Raw genomic sequence first — 15,441 nt, 5'->3', positions numbered from 1 at the left:
CATTATTCAAAGTGTAACAGAGACCGTGTCATAGACAAAGCAAAGAGAACGAGCACAGAAGCAGAGGAAACTACAAGGAATGCCTGTAGCAGCCAGGATAATTACAGAGAAACTAACCAGCTCACTAATTAGCTTGCTATCATTCTTGCTTGTTTGCGAACAACTACAAGACGTTCATATAGAAATGTGAAGTTTAACAGTCTGTTCAACATCAAATCCAAAAGACTGTCACACGTCTTTGACACGACTGCCTTTAGTACAGCGAACATCCTAGAAATATGACCCAGCATATGTAAACCAACAATGTGTTTACAGAACCAAGCACCATTGTAATTGTAATTATATAATAAATTCAGCACTCAGTAATACTGATGAAAGCCTGTCTACATTACCTCTCCATGTGGACATACCTGAGGTAATTCAACACTAGACTCAGGGTCCACGACCTCAGTATGTTTAGGGTCAGACCCTTGCCCAGGATTCGATGACAGCTCTGTTTAACCATTGTCTACTCTGGTTATGCTTGTTGACCCTGCTGTCAGGAAGGCCATGACCTAAGTCTCCTTTTAACAAATTTTGACCCCTTAAGATGACACTGCAAGTCCACCAATCATCGCTGCTGAAGCAGAGAAGCTCACTGTAGTATGTACTGAGGATTATTCCTGGACTATGACATGAAAGCTGACTCATGAAGGCGTCCGAACAGTCCTTATCATCCTCTTGTGATACAGTTCGGTACTTTTTTCATGATATTATCATAATAATAACCTATGATCCCTAACTTGGGAAATGACCTACATTACGGCACAATAATTGCCCTCCATCTTCAGTAAGTGAAGTCTTTATCAGCACAATAAATCAGCTTGAATTGTTTTCAGATGTCTGTGTTTATCAGAGGCTCTATAGATAACAATGTATTTGACCTTGTAGATTTAGATGGCAGGAAAGCAATAACAGTTGTCGGATAAGGAGCAGCGACGAAATGGAAAACAATAAGATGACTTGAGACACAAGTATAAACAGATAGGGCTGATAAGCAGAACAATATATTGGGCTACCTGGCATATACACAGGAGGGGGGGAGAAACTAGTGAAAGTTTTGAAGCTAAAGACAGTTAAATCTCTCAAACAAAAACTAGACTCCAACCAAAGACAAACAGAAATAGGGAAGATTTTGAAGCTATTAACCAACTTATAAAGAACTGCCTGTATATGGATCCACCAGTAGTAAAAGAAGTGACCAGCAGATGGTGATGAATCAACTGTTGGTTGCTGTACTTGAAGAGCTAGAGGGAGTCGAAATATGAAGCCTCGTCATGATCCAAATCCCCCACGATGCTCACACTTTTTTGGGGGTGGGGGCTGCAGTAAGCAGTGCTTTCACAAATCCTTTGATCACTCCTAATGGCACAAGGACGTGACTCCCTGTAACACCCCTGCCTCAATATACAACCATAAAAATCCACACATGCTGCAGTGAAATCCAACATGGACACACACACACACACACACACACACACACACACACACACACACACACACACACACACACACACACACACACACACACACACACACACACACACACACACACACACACACACACACACACCAGATACACAAAATGAACAATTGATATATTCTGTTTTCAGGATAAATTGATGTTATCAAATCATCTCTCTACATTTCCTGTTCACTGTTTTCCATTCAAAGAAAGTGCAGGAATTGAACTGCGCCTTGTCCATCTTTGTGATCACAGATTTTTTGGATTTGTGTGACACCGAGGTGGTAAGAGTGACAGCTCGCAGGTCGCGTTGCGTGAGAGTGACTCGGGCTGTTCTCAGACTCTGTGTGGTCTGGGTGTGTGGTCTCCAGCCGACGGGCAGGGAGGAGGATGGGAGAGCCCTGTATGTGTGTGTGTGTGTGTGTATGTGTATGTGTATGTGTGTGTATATGTGTGTGCGCTCATGTGTTTACTTTATCCAGAGTAAGGTCCAGGCTCTGCGTAGCCATGGCTTCAACTGGAAAGCTCTGCCTTCCGCCACTCAGCAGCCTCGGCCTGAAAGATAAACACACACTGCCACCACTCTGACATGGCTCATCTAAAAGATCATTTTTATCCTTGTATACTTATGGTTCCTGAGAGACCTTAGGGTTAACTTTCAGGCTAGTGTGGACTCTCTGGAGCTATAGCCTTGTATAGAGTAATTGTCTAACTGCTTTCCCTTACATTATTGGATTAGAAAGTGAAACAATTATTTAATCTTACCTACAAAATGTATACAGGGGACATTTGCACTGAACCAGTTAAACTTAGCATGATCTTATAAGCACTCCAAATAGTTTTAACCCACACAGACAACTTGCATACGTGTAATGTAATTTAGACCTTTAAATCCTTGAATTCTTGTCCCTCTCTTACATGTTAGACATGCATGAACATTGGTTCAGTGACTAATGATAGGAACGGTGCATTAAGTGTTTCTTGTTATAAAAAAAAAGAAGCTCAGATTTTCACTATTTCAGTTTCATCTTCATTTTTTATGTCACGTTTTTGGGGGAAATGCATCCTATTATGACAGTCAAATCAAATTTGCAGATATTTCATAATATATTTGATTTTCCTATGAGGAAACATTGATAAATCAGAGGCTTGACTTTAAGATCTTTAAATGCAATTTCACCATGAAGGAAATCAGACCTCATACAACCTCCATCATCTTCCCCACACACGCACATGCACGTACACATTCAACCACTCTACACTCCTCTCCCTCTCCCACAGTGATCTCAGGGGAAGGCTATGTAATGCAGCACTGCTGAGAACGCGCCATGAAAATATAAATACAACCTCGCAGCATTTCAACCATGTAAATAAACAGGGCCACCCAAATTTCCAATTAGAGCTGGTGTGGAAGGCAGGAAATGGAGTAGACAAGAAGAGACCACGCCCCCTTCACTGTCCTCCTCTCCTCAGGTCCAGGTCCAGGTCCAGGTCCAGGTCCAGGTCCAGGTCAGAGGAAACGCAGAAGAGTGGCAGTAGAGAAGGGAATAGAGGATTCAGACCTTCACTTAAGTCTGTTTTTGAACATCCGCAACAAGCCCCACTGTGCTACACTACCTCTCAAGGATTGGACACACATAAGCTTCCCCAATATTCAAATATGGTCATGGAACGAATGCATGGATTTAACGTTAATAACTATGAAATCACCATAATCTTAGTAATACATGAGATTTTTCAGTTTCACATTTCTCCACCTTGATGATACATTTTCATTTTCTTCATTTTGAGGAGCTGGGCTTTACAACAGCTTGCCTCATCATTCCCATCGATGTTATCAGGCAATTCCTATTTAGCTGAAATGAGGCATTCTCGCTGCCTTCCATGTCTTCTTGGAACAGCTAGGCACCGTGATTATGCATCAAAGCCCTGAGACCACCCAGGAGCTGGAGTCCAGTTGTGTTAGGCAGAGGCAGGGTCCTTGTTGTGATAAGAAAGACAAGCCCTCTCCGAGGAGTGATGGTGCTTTGATAGTGCAGAGAAGTTTTCCTGATAGTTGGTGGATCAAAAGTATGAAAGTCACTCACTGAGTTGAGCTCATGTGGCTATTGGTCAGTAGCTGCTTCAGCTGTGGTCAGTTGGCAAACATCACAGGACCTATTAAATAACACACACGTATGACTTAGTGCATTTACCTTAGACATGCAAAGAGCTGTGACATGAAAGTCACTTACACTCCAGATATAGCTGTAAGGCAAACCATCACTTTTCATAATGACTATTATTGACATGGAAAGGGCAGTTAAGAAAAAGTCAGAAGAACTATTCTGAGGTAATAACTTCCCCTCAAGATGAATGTACATATGTGGATGTGTTTTGACATGGTGTCCTGTTTAATTGTCCTTGGATGGCATTAACAAAGGTACCCTAAAACTGCATCTTCAGAGCAGTTATCCTCCCTCTGTGATCCCTGTTTATGTTTGATTGGTCTCTGACTGCAGAGTCTCCTCCCTCATAGGCTCCCATTGAGGAAACAGACAACATAAACACAAGGCTTGGGAGATCCTCTCTTGCTTTGACTCTGCGCTGCAGAACCTTAATATAAACACACAGAGACACTGTTTGCTCATTTTGGGAAAGTTGGTAAAATGCCATCCCAAGCAGTTTTTCTGCTTAAGTAACAGATTCAGAATTTCCAAAAGACAATGGGGTCTCTTTCGGTGTATGATGCATTTACACACTTTCTGATATTGTGGAAGCTTTGATGGCAAAGGGTTTACAGAAATGACAGCAGAACTGTGTGGTTATAGGCTATTTGCAGCTCACTGCTAAAGGCAGCATGCTTACATGTTCACAGTGACAAAGCATGTTAACAATTTGCTGTTTAGTTGTTTGAAACTATTCCATTCAATTTTATAACACGCTAACATTTGCTTGAAGGGCATCAGAGCTCTTATATAAATCAAAGTCCCAAAGAGCCTGGATCACATGAAAATCAGGCAGTTAGTCTCTTATGCGCCTTTGATTTGTGGCAAATAAAAATTGCACAATAAAGATTTCTACTGCCACTAAGGTGAGCTATATGTCATCAGAGGTGTCAAGTAATGAAGTACAAATACTTAAGTAGAAATTTACTTTCTACTCCTTACATTTTAAAAATATCCTTGTTACTCCTATTTCATTTCAGCTTGTTTTCATTCCGGCTTGTCATCGTTCAAAAAAACACACAAAAAAACTAAAACCTAGCTTGATACATCGCGCCATCCTGATAGAGTTCATTTGATTGTAGTTGGATGAGAAGCATAAACATGATACATTAACATATTAATATAACATTATAGTCATTGCTGCCTTTAGATTTTTTTGGGGGGGGGAGGTAGGGTAGTGCACTATAGGCCCCTGTGGCGCAGCCTAAGCTTTTGTCCTTAATGGCATTTTTTCCCCTTAAATTACTTTTACTTTTATACTTTAAGTAGTTTTGAAACCAGTACTTTTACACTTGAGTAAAAAGCTTGAGCTGATACTTCAACTTCTACAGAGTCTTTTTCAACCCTAGTATTTATACATCTACTTCAGTAATGAATGTGAATACTTTTGACACTTCTATATGTCATGCAGGTTACCTGAGAAGTTGCAACGTGCTATCTCCTTCCTAGTTATACCATTTAGAGCCCTTGTAGCCTTGTGCACTCAACCACTTTCCAGGTGACGTCAATTAGGGGTTTAGGGTGTAGAGAGGAAATTAAGATCTAGCCATATTGCGTTCTGTTTTTTTTGGGGTCAACCCCGGAAGTCGCTTGTCATTGGTTGAATGCACCACCCGCCAAACCTGCGAAATGACTCGTACCTGTACCTCCATGTTACTGCGTGACCAACAGTTGTATGCCGCCGGTGTTTTCCTAACATGCTAAAAAGCTCATTTGGACTCTCTAGTTCTGCGTTAATTTGACATCCTCTATCTTCAATCAGGTGTACCCTGTGGTGCCTTTGTGTGATGCATTTGTGCAATTTTTCAGACAATAAACTCCTTCACAGTTATGTGTGCAGGATGTTCGTGCATATTAAAATGTTTGAAAACAGTGAGGAGCTTACAGCTGGACCTGGGGGAGGCCGACTGGACTGTAAAATTTACGCACTGGGAATAAACAACCGGAGAATCTACACCTGGAGCTGATTGAAGAGGACTTCAGGTGCCCAAGATTCTAAGAATGTGCTTCAGACAAGTGAGTACAACAACACACAGACTGTGCTAGTTGTTAGACATTGGACAGAGGAGGCGTTTGGGTGTGTGCACTTAAAATGTGTGCAGAAACCGCAGAAGCTGGAGTGGATAATGTTTACATCTCTGTATAGTCTGCTGGTTGTTTGATGTTTGGTGGCTTGGTGATGATGGTTGGACCCGCCGTTGTGTCGACACACTTTTACTTGTGCATTATACATAATTTGAACTGTACCGGTTTTGTCATCTTCTCTGGTTGTTTTCTGTGACTGCAAATGTAGGCTCGTGTAATGTGAAAAAGCAATTCGTTGTTTGCTTTGATATTAGAGGCCAGGTGGTGTTATCCATGTAACAAGTCTAACATGACTGTGTTTACGTACAGCCTTTTATTTTATTTTATTTATTAGTTTATTTGACAGGGGCCATGCAAAACAAAAACTGTCAAGCCAGAGTTAGTTATAAGCTAATTTTCATCTGTGGTCCCTGGGCAGGAAGATGTAAAGGAATGTACAATAGAAATGATAAAAGCATACTAGCATTTAAAACAATACATACTCAACAACAGTCCATCACTAATAACACATTTAAAATTACATTTCATTGTCTCTAGTTTGATGCATTCAGAGGATTAACTCAGTGATCACGTGATTGTTTTTCCTTAAGCTATAATTTCAGTGTACTTTTAAAAACACTGAGGCTTGTACAGTCTCTAATGTGGGTAGGAATTGAGTTACATTTTTCTGCTGCTCTGACTGAAAATCCAAACTGTCCAAATGCAGTTCTCCTAAGTTTAGCTGAACAGTCACCTCTTGCTGATGCCCTGGTCTCCCTAAGATTGCTCCTGCAGAGTAACACACTATGTTTCTACTCTCTCTTCATCCTCTTTCTTCTTCTAGAAATGTGACACATTAATGTTTTTAATTTAGGGCTGACACACACTTCTGCATCTTTACTTGTTTTAACTTTACTACTTTAGTAAAATCTGTTTAAAGTAAAAACAGCTGTCTACATCTCTCCAGTGCATTATTCTGGTCTTCTTTCAGGCCTCTGTTCAATCTAGTCTAAACCACAAATGTCAACTTCATGTTAACATCAGCGTCCTGCTGATTAAAATATATCTTGGACCAAAGATGAGTAGTAAAGGTTGATCATCTGAAACAACAATTTTCTGTGCAAAATCTGTGTTTAATGCTCCTTTAGCTGAGGAAATAGTTTACAACTTAACAAGAAACACTGACTTTTGGGATGGAAGGGACAGTTGCCAGATCTCTAAATCCATCATATTCATCCTGACATCTTAATATTGCTGTGACCAAAGCATGCAAGAAAACCCTCTTATTAGAAGTGATTATGTGTCATTTGTGGATTTAAAAAAATAACCCACCAGTCTAATCATTTACAAGTCATGGAACAGTCAAACATAGTCCATCAGGCCTCTCACTCGCTCCACTGTGATCCACAATGTCAGGATTTAGGACGGCAGACTACATCAAAATATAGAAAAACACAATAACGCTGCATTAATTCTTCAGTTCACCTCTGCAATTACATTCTCTGAGGTGTAAAAATGAAAAGGACACAGTGTGAACTTCACACTAATATTGACCTTCCATTAAATGAGATTTAAAGCTTTCTGTCTTACTTAAATGTTAAGACCTCGGCAAGCCCTCTGGGGAATGTATTTTTAACAGCAGCGAGGTGGTTTTAACAACCTCGGTTACAACAACATGCTGCAGACTGGTACAGCAGGGAAACACCCCACTGCTGGATTAAATGACCTGCTGAACATCAGGAACAACATCAAGGTGTATTTGCCCTGAGATATTCATTTGCTCTGTGATAATGGGGATTACAGATGAGCTGGTCTGGGAATAGGATATGAATGGAGCTCTTGTTATTGGGCCACAGTTTTAATATTGTTTGTGTTATTATGGTTGTTGTGAATTTGTCTCAAAGTTAGGTTCATAGTGATAAGATGAGAGAAAATATATACAATTTGAAACCCCTTGACTTTTAAAAAATAAATAAAACTGTTAACTGAAACTTAAGTTTTACACATTGTTGTAGAGCCTAAACACATTTGGAAGTCTCTGTTGGCTTAAAAATAAAAATGTATCATTATTCTAGCCTTTAACAAGCCAGTTACTCTTTTCAGTGTTTATTTATCAAGACCATAGATCTTATTTTGGAAATTGGAGAAAAAAAATTACAGGTAACTCCACTTTTTTGAGAAAATATGTATGATGTTCTGTGTTCAAAATGAGCTGACATGGGAAAAAATACCTCAACATTTTATGTTTGATCTATTTATTCACATTTCACTAGAGCATGAATATACATGTTTTGTCTGGTGTAGAATGTCCTTCCTCCTTAGTTGAAATACAGTTATAAACACTACTTTTATGTAGCATTTATTTATTTTATTGAAATGCTTTGAGAATACTAAATTAATTCACACAGACAAAATATAAAACACATTCTTTACCTTGTTTTTTTCAGATTAGTTTTAACAGTATTTCCTTTATACACTCATACCATATCAGATTGTGCATTGACACATTACTAAAACATTAAATATGCAATATAAAAAGTTTATGAATTTGTCATTTTGGAATATTTGACAAAGATTTGAAGACCAATACATTTTATTTTGCTTAATTATAAAGTGTGTTTGCAAAATACCTAAATTTTGCAAGTCACAGGCTCTGTCCAGCTGAAACACATGCAGCAATCCCATGTCTTCTGCCCAGCAGGGGGCGTGGTTGAACTCACCGCTGTGATCCTTCTAATAAAAGTAGATTTGGCACAGTGTATGCTTTAACATAAGGAAAGTGAAATTTGTAAGGCTTCCCCGAAACACAGAATATGTGGGAATTCTGTGCAGACAGTACATACAATGGGTCAGACATACAACAGGGCTGTGCACTGGGAGGCTCATTAATTTGAATTAGCTTCACTATGCACTCTTTTTTTGTGTGTGTGCATGTATGATAGTGTACAAGCAATGTGGCATTTTAGATTGGACAGCACCAGACCTTTGATCCTCCCTCTGTCTGTTGTGCTTTGGCACAAACAAAGCTAATTGACTCACCAGTAAGGCCAAATAACCACTCCTTGTGTCCTTGAGCACAGCTCATTTACCATGGACCAGACACTAGGACATGACCCAGCATACTCATCGGCAAAATGTATGTATTTCCCAAACTTCCATTTACACTAGGTGATTATGTAAACACTTTACAGAGGAGTCAAATCCAGTCAAGTGGATGTTTGTCACATTTTGCTGAGCTACCTCAACACCAAGCAGGTGAAATATGAAGAAAACATTCGGACAAGTGGGAATTCACAGAAAACCAAAATAAAATAAAAAATGAAGCAAATAAAAAAATAAACATACCTTAAATTTCTCTGTACCTATTGATTTAAATAAATCCCCATACATCATGGGGAGGGTATATGGGGGGACTCCTGCTCTTAATGAGTTACTCTTACTCTCCACAGTGTAAACATTGTGTCACAAGGAAGTAATGTTTAAAGCTACTGAGCTGTTCCTAACTTCTGACCAAAATGAAACACTTATGGACTAAACAATTAGCAAAACTCAGATCATAATGTTGACTCCTTCTAACATTATAAGCTGCTGCTGTTTATCATTACCTATATTGAGTCATTATCTGATCCAGTCAGTCATTTAACTAGATATACCGTAATTGATTTCATGCATGTTAAAGTTGCACCCTCTTGGTAAATACATCATTGTGAGTCTATAAATTGTCTTAGTCAACATAGACAATATTATCTATGAATTATGTTGTACAAATACCCACACCCACATTTTAAATAGGAAGATTAATCATGATTCATTCTATGTTAACAATCTGCTACTGATCATCACTGTTTCCATTTCTTATCTCTCCTTTAAGACATTGAGGTGATTAAACCAACTCAATAAGCACCATTTTGTTTGGAAAGTAGATTAGGAATTACAATTACAAAATTCACATAATGTTATTGAGGCAAGTTTTTTTTCATGATGCAAGACCTTGCTCTCTCTCGCTGTCCCCTGTTCGTCCATCTGTCATCATTCCTCACTTTATCTGACTTATAAGGTTCAGCATTTTTGATCAAGTGATAATTTCAGATAGGCAGTAATTTATTATGTAATTATCGCAGCAATGCAAGGATAATTGAGCAACCTTTGAGCAACCTTGGCCAAACCAGGAAATATGAATCATATTGATCATGTTTTCAAAACGTATTAAAGGAAAGGAGGAGTGTTACTTTTGCAGGGAATGCCTCATTATAAAAGCAACATGACCTTTAAGATGCTAGTATGGAAATCAGTAAGTAGTGCTGCCTAGATGTGCCTTGGGTGAAGGTATCATTTCCTAATTGGAGTAAAAAAAGCTAAATTAACACAATGATAGGTTTGATAGTTTTATTGCAGTGAAAGATTTTTATTCTCAAAACTGATAAATGGTGTCAAACATGGTAACATTATTTTAGATGTAGGACTCCTTTTTTGAGTCCTCTTGGTGTTGTAGCTCAAACTCTAGAGGGCCCTGTAGTCAGAGGTGAGAGCACTGCTGTGCCTGTATAGCGTGACTGGGCAGAATACAGCTGTCAAGAGGTGTGGAAAAGCCTCTCTGCTGCTTTCAGCTGTAAAAACAGTTAGCAAGGAGCTCCCCCAACACACACACACACACACACATTGAGAAATTGAGCATTCTACTGCTTTACGACTGTATGAACAAGTCTTGATCATGTCACAGATTACTATATTAACAGTCTTTTAAGTTATTTGACACTGTAAAGAGAAACTAGTTCAGATAAAGGAACAATCAGTCGATTTTATACCCAGATGGAACCAGTGCTACATCATTCTGCTGATGTAAACATCCGAAAAATTACACCAGTAGCTGATCAGAGTCAGAGTCATCATTGTGAAGACGAGACTTTGCCTTAGTACTGAGTCTGCCAGCTGTTTAAACTGTCTGATAATCTTTAGGTCATCTGCTTATCAGAATCAGGTCAGGAGTTTTACTGGCAGCATGATACAGCAGATCACAAGTTAATGGTAGAAGAAATGCAGCTGCAATGCAATGCAAGTTTTAAGATATAATAAGATCAGTGTTAGTTTGTAACAAGTCACAGTGTTACATAATTATATTAGTAAAAATGTTTTATGTTTTATTACATCTGAATACTTTTCGGTATAAATCTTGTATGTATGTATCGCTTATTGAAACCTGTGACAAGTAACACACATCAAGACAGGTATATATAGTCCAAACGCATTTCAGTTACATTATAGAATACTTTACTTTTGAAATCAGAAGAGGGTGGAAGTGGCTCAGTGGAAGAGTGGATCATGTCTCAATTAGAAGTTTTATAGTGTAGTGTAAAAGCACCATGTAAGTGCAATCCATTTACAAATCTTTCCACTCACTGTAAACCTTGCTCCAATACATACACTGTGTTTCTAATCATCAGGCACACATTGTATTTACTGATACCAGGTCATCTCCGTCTGTAAGGGTGAAATTTTACACAATGAAAAAAATCTGTACGGGACATTCCGTCTTGCTACAAAGTGGATACCGTTTCACCATTCATTATTTTCAAAGAGTTAAATGGCTCCTTGATAACTCTGTGATAATGAATACACTTAAAGATTAACCAAGGCACAGCTCATCAATCAAGTTGTTTAAACAGATTAGAGAGACTGCCTGACGTTATCATAAAGAGGGAAGGAAAGGAAGAAGGAGAGGAAAAAAGCAATCATATCACATATCATTTACTTGTTATCTTATCTCTTATTTGTGTGAGCACTGATAAAACAGGTGCAGGGGTGGACTCAGGCTATGTGAGGGGCCTTTGCATGTAGATGGGCCTAAATGGGCAAATTCTGCAGTGCATACTCACGATTAAATTGTTCGAAATGCAAGTTTAGATGAAAAATGCTTTGTCAAGTGACTCAGGTTGAAATCAGACTACTATACCTCTGCTTCAAAAATAAACTATTTAACCATTACACACTTGTTTAGGGCTACTTATTTTCTAGCACATAAGGCAGGCAGCACTACGTCGTGTTTTCTCCTCTAAAGAGGAACATAGACTGAGTAAAACATTGACTTGTCTCAGTGGCATCACTTATCTGTTTCAGAAGAGGCATTATGAAGCCCAAAGATTGTGGTAGCCATATTGGAAATGCAGACTTCAACTAATCTAGTAACAGGCAAAGAGGTGGAGCTGGGGTGGGCAGAATAAAACTTGGTTGCAGACTACGATGCACTCATCTGTCAGTCAAATCAGCCATACCTCAATTTATACTCTGAGCCCAGCTCTGCACCAGCAAACATTTATATATCTGTTGTAAAAATGGGCATTTTTGCACAGGACCCGATGGGATTTAGTTGGCTTTTGGAGCCAGCCCCAAGTGGATACTTGAGAGACTGCAGTTTTATGCACTTTCACATTAGATTTGTTTCCATCTCTGGACATTGCTGCTTGGAGGGGAACCAAAGAGTGTATTTTATTTACAACTCATTTTATTATGAATCCAGTAGAGCTATTCTTATATCATTGACAAGATTAAACTATCTGGATTTGAGTATCAGCCAATACCAAGAACCCCTCTGACACCATTCCAAAGTAGAAAATATAGATAATATATGACACAAGCTGTCACAAAACTGTATTTTGTACCATTTGATGTTTTGGGTGGCTAATTGGTTTATGATTGCATTGATGCATTGACTGGTATACCAGTTTCTGAGTCCTGGCAGTATCAGGGGCCTGAATAGATACTCGTAGTAATTTTTATCAAACTTTCTACAGGTCTTCATAACAACTCCTCTGTTTGTATAAAAGCTAACACATTTCACTTCTGAGGTTTTATGTATTTGGGCTGTCTAATGGAACAAGGCCAATGAATGGGGTCTAAAATGGATCATACACTGGACCACCCTCTACCTGGACCTAAAGCTCATTCCTGTTAGAGGAAATTTGCACATGTAAGCCTGTGTGAAGCCAGACACGGGTTTGTTTATGCCCTTAAGCCCACATCGCGTGCCAGACAGGAGTCACCGATGTCAACACCGATCCCAAAGCACAGAATTCCCTTTCATAGAGACATTAGTCATGACTGTTTACTTTTGGCACTGTCATTACTTTGTGTCTTACTCATCAGTCAGCTTATTAAGTAAGCTCTAAAATCTCTAGAAGAATAACACCATGGAATCTCAGGGCTGTTTGTAAATGTGCGCAACTCTGCTTCGTCTCACATTATTTAGATGCGAGCCTCACCCCAACTGACAGCTTTCATTGAACTAATGCTGCTTTTATTGTAGAACTCTTTGGCTGTCACCACTGAAGGCATGTCTGTGTTCAGGTGATAAAAAGGTTTTATCTACTTAACTGACATGCAAACTTCATGCCGGGTTCTAAGAATTCTCCAAAATGTGCACACCTATAATTTAACAGGATATTTATTCTTATGTTGTTCATAAAGATAAAACAAGTAACAACTGACGGATGAAGCACATCTCTGCATGCAAAAAAGGTGTGTTTAGAGCTGTCACGGTTTGCCAAAATCATAATGAGAAGGTGTTACTACATTTAACTTTTATCTCTGGTTGCCTAGCAGCATCAAACTGTGTATGTATACAAACTTGGTCAAAACTAGTAATAAAACAGCTCATCGCGCTCGCACGACAATGATTTAAATTTCCAAAGAGCAGTTAGACCATTAGGCAGTGTGACTGTACAATTATAGGCAGCATATTTACAGTAGGAAAATTAAACAACCTGCTTTGGACTGCAGACATTTTGCATTCATTCAAAGTGTAATGTACTGTAACATGCATCACTTACATATGGTTGGTATATAGTCCACCATTACATACAGAGAAGAAGGAGTGCAGCGTGCTCCAACAAGCTGGCAAGAGAGTAAACATGGCGTCACCAGTATGTTTTTCACTGTTTCAGAGGAGGATAACACCATTTCAATTTGCAAAACATGTACTTGAAGGATTCAGAGAGGAGGAAAAAGTACTCAAGTTTTCATACAACTGATCTTATAAATCAGTAGTGAAGTCTTCATAGCAGCAAAGATGTATTCAATGAATAATAATAATAATGATAATAATAATAACACATTTTATTTAAAACCGCCTTTCTTAACACTCAAGGCTACTTTACAGAGGGATTAAAACACAATAAATAAAATAACATGATAAAATAAATAAAAACAAGCAAAGTAACACCAATTAAAAATGAAGCAGTGGAAATCAAACAGAGAATGCAGATTGGAACAGATGGGATTTGAGTTTTGATTTGAAGAGGGGTAGAGAGTCAATATTTCTGATGTCTGGTGGGAGTGAGTTCCAGAGTTGGGGAGCAGAGCGACTGAAAACTCTGCTCCCCATGGTGCTGAGACAGGCAGAGGGCACAGAGAGGTGAAGGGAGGAGGAAGACCTGAGGGAGCGAGAGGGGGTGGCAATGTGGAGGAGATCGGACAGATACAGGGGGGCAAGGTTGTGGATGGCCATAAATGTATACAGGAGGATTTTGAAGGAGATTCTGAGTTTGACCGGGAGCCAGTGAATACAAAGCAGCAGTGCGCTACAAGTGGAGGACCACTGTGTGTTGCATCTAAGAATAGTGCCAGAACACAGTGGCTTTCTGATGGCAAAGTTAGGCTCTGAAAAATTCTAAATATAATATACACTTACAATGACATCAGTTTTTTGGGTCAGACTCTCTCAAAATTATCTAAATTAGTTGATAGCCTAGCTTCCGTGTCAGTTCTTCGGACGGTTTCTCACCATAGAGGTCGAGCTGACACTTACACTTTTGACAAGCACCTCATACAACCCCATTTAAAAAAACCATAGAACTATCCCTTTAAGGTGGGCATTATTAAAGAAGATGAGATTATTGTTGTGAAAAAAAATGTAATACTTGTGTTACTGAAGAAACTTGCACCACTTGCACTTGTGTACACAGTTATGGTTTAGATGCTACAACAGAGGTAACAATGCACTGACAGACTGACTACATGTTGTTATACGATAGCAGATATATATACACCTCATAACTCTTATTATCCTGCACTCACTGTTCTGTTCTTCCCTTTTAGCAAAATAACACCCTCCTCCATTATAACTGAATGGCTTGCTTACAGAGGAAAGCCACTGAGGATTTAAACAAGTGTTTTTCTAAGGTTGACCTTATGTGTCATGATGAGTCATACTGTATTTATGTCCTTCTGAATGGATATGACAACCTCCTACTCTCTCAGGGAGTGCTTGCTAGTTTTTCCTATTGTAATCATTCTACTGTAGAAAATCTCTTCTCCTTTATGTGAGACTTGTGTTCACAGTATTCAGCTCTGGGTCATATTGTTGACTTTCATCAAAAGGGATATGAATCAACAAACAAACCTGACATACCTAGAATTCTGCTCACAATAACTGTTGCATATTTTGCAGGATGATGTAAAGTAAATCAGGTTTTTCTTTTCCTAAACTTTAGTTTGCACCTGTGCTGTGAGGAATTTCAGCTATTCTAGTCGTCAAAATCTTAAGTGCTCTTGACACTTAATACAGTGATCATTGTTGGCTGCGTTAAGTGTTTCAGAGTACTGCATTTCTGTACTGTGAGCACATTTTCTATGTTTTATAGCTATTTCTTGTCAAAATCAAATACTGTCAAT

At 38.9% G+C, this 15,441-nt stretch overlaps 1 protein-coding gene and 1 long non-coding RNA gene across 2 annotated transcripts in view; one reads left to right on the top strand and one right to left on the bottom strand.

Annotated features, from left to right (window-relative positions):
• Positions 1-2,520: 2,520 nt before the first annotated feature.
• Positions 2,521-5,243, bottom strand: LOC117827029. The gene is made up of 2 exons (XR_004634132.1): positions 5,128-5,243; positions 2,521-3,661 (listed from the first exon to the last, which is right to left on the bottom strand). It is a non-coding gene; the product is annotated as an uncharacterized LOC117827029 (long non-coding RNA).
• Positions 5,244-5,356: 113 nt separating this feature from the next.
• foxc1a (forkhead box C1a) overlaps positions 5,357-15,441 on the top strand; it is a 47,283-nt gene continuing 37,198 nt past the window's right edge. The window contains 1 exon segment of the mRNA XM_034703993.1: positions 5,357-5,727. The gene's annotated coding sequence lies outside the window, so the exon portion shown is untranslated.

This window comes from Notolabrus celidotus, chromosome 15, assembly GCF_009762535.1.
Source record: "Notolabrus celidotus isolate fNotCel1 chromosome 15, fNotCel1.pri, whole genome shotgun sequence".
NCBI classification, from domain to species: domain Eukaryota; kingdom Metazoa; phylum Chordata; class Actinopteri; order Labriformes; family Labridae; genus Notolabrus; species Notolabrus celidotus.
Note: the sequence above shows the minus strand (reverse complement) of the source record. Positions and strands in the feature narration are given on the sequence as shown.